The 5,902-nt window shown below is 31.8% G+C and overlaps 1 long non-coding RNA gene across 1 annotated transcript; it reads right to left on the bottom strand.

Annotated features, from left to right (window-relative positions):
* Positions 1–447: 447 nt before the first annotated feature.
* Positions 448–1,696, bottom strand: LOC109210935. Its single transcript, XR_002065633.1, has 2 exons — positions 1,526–1,696; positions 448–995 (listed from the first exon to the last, which is right to left on the bottom strand). It is a non-coding gene; the product is annotated as an uncharacterized LOC109210935 (long non-coding RNA).
* Between the last annotated feature and the right edge of the window lie 4,206 nt (positions 1,697–5,902).

Here is a 5,902-nt window from a genome sequence, read left to right as displayed (position 1 = left end):
GGAAAAACTGAAATTGAAAAAAAAAAAACTTTTTTTTGGAGAGGGGGTGGGGTGGGTTGGTGAGGGTGAGAAAGGTTGAGAAGGAGCTTTGGAAAATGTTTTCCCTTCTTTTGATAAGGAAAATATTTTCCTCCAATTGGAGGAAAATGAATTGATAAGGAAAATGTTTTCCAAAACATTTAAGCCAACCAAACACACCCTTAGTCACTAAAGCTAATTTAAGCTTTATTTAGTCGCCTTCCTAGGTATCTACCATAACACCTATTTAAATTTTTCGACCTCGGTAATTAATTGGATTATTACTGCAACGACCATTTTACTTCTCCTTTAGAGGTGCATGAGTGGTTTACCTAAAAATAAATTTGCGCAAGAGTTATAATTCAAAACTTAATTAAACATCATACTTTGAAATGAAAAACTTAACCAGTAAGCTATTGCACCATGGACAACTGCCCTCGTCCTCTAGTGTGGGGCTACAGTACTTTATTTATTTCTAAATAAAAGCAACAGTTCATGCGAAAAGTAAAATGTAAATTTCTACATAAAGAACTTGAAGACGATAAAAAAGAAGACAATGATAAAAGGAATCACGGAATAGAAATTGTCGGACCTTGATGCCGGAGGATCACCTGCCGAACATGTCGGTGTCACCTCATAATTTGAATATGAATTATAATTGCTAAATGATGGAGGCGGGATTGGTCGATCCTGACGAATTTGGTTTGGTGATCGATTATTATAGTTATTTCTTCGTTTATTATTTCGATTTGATGCAACGCGGTCTGTAGATGGTTTATTGCTCCTAGGCAAACGTGGAGGATCGTTGAATATCTTTCCTTTGTTTTGGCTACATACAGATACAGATGGACAGTTCTCCCTCCTGTTTTGATGTCGCAAATTGCCTACCACAGACATAATTGACTGTTTTGTTGTTGAATATTCGGAATCCATCTTTCAGATCTCTGCGATTATTTCCTTTTCCGATTTTCCAATCCCTGATAAAACAAATACAGCTTCTAAATGAAAATTATAAAACATCAAAATACAATAACAACAACTCAGAGAAATATCACTAGTGGAATATGAGAGGATAGTGTATACACAGACTTTATCTCTGCCCCGAAGGATAGAGATACCGTTTCCGATAGACCCTGGCTAAAGATAAATCATCAACATAAAATGCTGATATTACGTAAAAAGTTTTATTATCAAAATTGAAACGCATTCTTGGAGCGCAAGAAGTTTATATGATTGCCATTTTGGCTCAAATCTTAAAAACACAATCATAACTTAAAATACCTAAAGGGAAATATCTGTAGAGAGAACAAAAATAGTAACAGTAATAGTAGTAGCACTGTGTTTACAAACACAAAATCTTTTGGTTTTTCACTACAAGCTTTGTTTAATAGTAAGAACGAAGCTTTTCAGGAAAAAGAAATCTAGCTTGCTTTTACAGCCAAAAAATAGTAGAAAATTTTCATGACTGAGAGAGGAAAATAGGAAAAACCAAACCCAAACTAATTACCTTCTTAGTATGAGTAGACAAAATTACACACGGAAAGAACTTGAGGCTTGTCATTTATAGTGTCAGATCTGGCTTTACGAAACAACGAAAGAGTTGACCGAAAAGACAAGGGAAAACAGGACGAGATACAGAATAAGGAATGCGAAAAATTTCCGCCATCCTTGTTTGAAGTCCGAGTTATTCCCTTAAAAAAAAAATGGTACTACGTTTATGGTTGAAATAAATGTTTTTATATTTTGGGAAATTTTCGGTAAGGGTGAAAATCATCTACACCCCCAAACTTTATTTTAAAAATCAAACTCTTCCTTCTACTTCGTACAATTGTCATTCTCCCTTATTTCTCAGTCGACTTTTTTAAAATACCTATTTTAATCTTTATAATATCAACATTTATTTCTTTTTGTTTTTAATCTTTTACCTCTTTAGCATCATGATATTTTTTCTTTTCTAATCTTTATGATATATACCTATATAACAACTAAATTTAAAAAGTCATATTTATGCATGAACAATCATTAATCCGATCCTTGAAGTTTTGGTTTTCCTCTCAAGATGGACCCCCGTCTCCATGAAACTCAAAATATAATACCACCCAAGTCTCCTAATATTGATCATGATAATTCCATACACAACAACCTACAAAATAAACCATCCTTGAAAGAAATGCTAACAACCTCTAGTCCAGTGATCTTTGACTCAACTATAAATCAAAGGGAATTGGAGTTGTCAGAGACTACCCCAATAGAAGGAATGATCGAACACTCTGTAACTTCCAACATACGAGGCATTAAAATTATCTCGTTGTCAGAAGAAGATAGACAAAGAATTTATGAGCCTGAAAAAATGCTATCATTGTGAAGCTAGTGGGAAAACGTATGTTTCAGCACTACTTGAATAAAAAAGTTCAAGAATAATGGAGGCCAACGAAGGATTTCCAATTGATTGATCTTGGTGAAGATTATTACATAATTACGTTAAAAAAAAGGAAAAATATGGAAAAGGCTATTCAGGAAGGGCCTTGGTTCATCAATGGTCACTTTCTTTCCATTACAAGATGCATCTTCAAGAAAAAGACTTTTTAGGGACCAACATTTAGCGACGAGGTATGAATCTGGTCCCTAGAAGTACACTAGTAAGGACAAGAATACTACCGGTCCTTAAATCTCTAGTTTTTAAATTAAAATATTAAATAGAAATAAAATTTTTATAATGTACGGTCCTTAATTATAAAAATTTACCTGGAGAAAGTGGCGCCATACCCAAATTGGAATAAAACATAATGAAATTAACCTAAAAAACTCTAACTTTTATCAAACCAATATCTACCGTCAAGTCTCATCTCCCTCACTCCTCATAGAAGTAAAAACCCTAAATCCCTTAAATTTCCATACTTCTCTCAAAGGCATTTTCTTGGTATGTTAAGCAAAAAATTTCTTGGTATGTTAAGGAATATTTTTCTTCTATTTATCTTACGATAGGTTTGCTAATCTCATATTTTGCAGGTTTGGGAAAAATATCAAGTTGAAAAATCGCTACCCATCTCACCACAAGTAAACACACTTTCTTTTTCTATATATCTTCTGGGTTAACCTTTTGTTATTATTTCTCAACAACCCATTTTGCAGGTTTGTGAAATCTTCATTTTTTAATTTTTTTGTTGGTAGAAATTGATTGCTAGTCAACAAATATTTTTACAATCAATTTCTTTTCTGGATTATATTTGCTTGGGTGTCCCTTTGTGAATTGTTTGTAAAAGCCTATGCTTTGTTTGTTTTTTTTCCTTCAAATTTGTTCTTCCTCTGCTATATTCTCTGTTCTTATATTTGAAACTTATGCTTAGAAGAATTTTTGGTTTTATTCAAGTTGGAGTAAGGATTTGTCTGCAATTATTTATGTTTCATAAAAATTCTGATCTTTACTTCATTTTGTTTAGATTGTTCGTGAGTGTATTTCTATATTTCAATCCGTTTTTAGTAGGAACTTAGTATTAGATTGTAGAGAATTTTTTTCCTTTAGCAGTAAATATTCGAATACAATACCTGATGCCTAGTGTTGTGCTTCTCTTTTAAGTGGAATGATGTGTTCTATCTTGTTGTAAAGCTATCCTAGATGAAAAGTTTTATTGCTGTTGCAAATGACATTGTTGGTACTCTTGCAACTAGTGTGTTACTTGGCTTAAAAGTTGTGTTTTAGCTGCAACTAACAGTGAGACTGCTGCAACTAGTCTCAACTAGTAAATATCACTATTACAACCTGTAATGGGCGAACATCTAATAATTAGACTACGACAACTAGTAAGATGATCTTAATGTAATTTGCAGTTGCTGGCTTACATTTTTGTTTTAGCTTTTCACTGTAAGTGCTATGTTAAATTTTTGGTCTTTATTGGATTGAAGAGGTACAAATTGCTTAATGTAGTAAGTTAAAAAAACTTGTTTAATGTAATATTTAGCTAGTTTTTCTCGACTTCTCTAACTTTTAGTGAACTAGTCTAGAATGCATTGGTTTACTTTTAGAATTCTTACTGTTACTTTTTATTGTTTTCAACTTCTGGAGTATTTGTGGATAACCAAACAAAAGTGAGAACTAGAAACTTTATTTTCTATCAACCCTATTTTAGTTTTAATTTTGTAAATTCAGTTAATAATTGTTAACTCTAACTAAATGTTCTGATAGGAATGTACTCCTAATGGACCAGAGAAATTGTTAAGGGGTAATAAGTACACTAGTTGATGAGTGTTAAATTGAAGAATTGTGTGTTATGTCTATTTTGACAATTAATTTGTATCTTATCTCACTAGTGATATACTTTTAGTTTTAGTTTCTTAAATGTATAAGTTTTTCTGGATAATTAATCTTAACTTCTTGTGGCTCGTGACACTTTGTTTCTTACACAAATCTATATTACAGTTATGTAATTTTTTCTAAAAGGTTATGTGCATCTTACAGTACTTTCATTATCCTATATTTATTTCCTAATTTGATTCTTATGTAACCTCCAAGGTTATGGCACCTAGTAAGCAGTGGATGCAACTTGTTGATAATCGACTTGATGAAGCCTACTTAAATGGGGTGCAAAGTTTTTTGGATTACGCTATATACATCACTTTTTTCGGTCAACTGTTGGCTCATGTAATATTCAGGATCCAAGTACCCCTACGTAGGAAGCTTCTTAGAAAATGGGATTCCGAAACAGTATGGATGGTGCATTATGGAATTACAAATGTTTTTTGAAATCAAGATTTGCATATATCACCACGTTAAACAATGAATAACATGGTAATTTTAATGAGGATTCTGCCTGTCATATTGCTGGCTTGGTAATTTTCTATATCTGCAACTATACTAGTACTGCTAGCTAGGATTAATTATAATCTCCTTTTCTTATTTTGGATTTAACTTTTACAATCAAACCTCTCTATAATAATCTCGTTTGTTCCAATATTTGTTTCTGCTATAGTGAATTAGTGTTGTTATAGAGGAGATATATTATAACATAATACAATAATCATTTCTGAGAAAAACTTACTTTTATAGTGAATGACTATTATATAGAGATGTTGTTATAGGGAAGTGTCTGACGGTATATATAAGAATATAAAGATTTTTTATATTATTAGTGTATATTTAACTTATTAGTAACTATCATTTTTATTAAGTTAGCGATTAATATTTATTATAAGGATTTACCTACGATTACCATATGCAAATAAAAGCCTTTGTGAAGTCAATAGAGTTCATGGACTATTTACATGTAAAAAATGTTTGTGGAGTCACTGGAGTTCATCAACTTATTTGTATGGAGTTGCACTGAAAAGTGGGCTGGTATGTATGGTGTTACTTGTTACTTGTATGGTGTTGTATTGATTTTGTTTTTGCTGTGAGCTTTTTCATGAATGTCTGAGTGGCAACAATTTATTAAGAGGATTGATATAATCGACCTCAACTTGTTTGGAATTAGGGTTTAGTCTATTATTAATGGCGAGCTCTGTATTTAAGAGCTTTCTCGTGTATTTACTATGTAGTATATGACAATTGCTGCAATTAGCGATTCCATCTACATGAATACCTACCAAGCTAAATGCATAAAAGCTATCAAACTTCAGTAAAAATAAAATATTTCCTTATAGCTTTACTGTTCGATGTTTCAGATGTGCCTTGTGTATATATACACTATTTTTTAGATTTTCATTAAGTACATATAAACTATTGTCTAGATGTTCAACTTGAAACAAAATTTGTAGTTCTTGGTTGAGGATTATCCTTCTAGGTTTTCATAAATGATACGACGGTTATATAACACACTTTTTCTAATTCATTTTTGTTTATATTCATGCAGCCTCGTTTACATTGCTATTTTATTTTTGAAGTGTATAT

Source organism: Nicotiana attenuata, unplaced genomic scaffold, assembly GCF_001879085.1.
Source record: "Nicotiana attenuata strain UT unplaced genomic scaffold, NIATTr2, whole genome shotgun sequence".
NCBI lineage: Eukaryota > Viridiplantae > Streptophyta > Magnoliopsida > Solanales > Solanaceae > Nicotiana > Nicotiana attenuata.
Note: the sequence above shows the minus strand (reverse complement) of the source record. Positions and strands in the feature narration are given on the sequence as shown.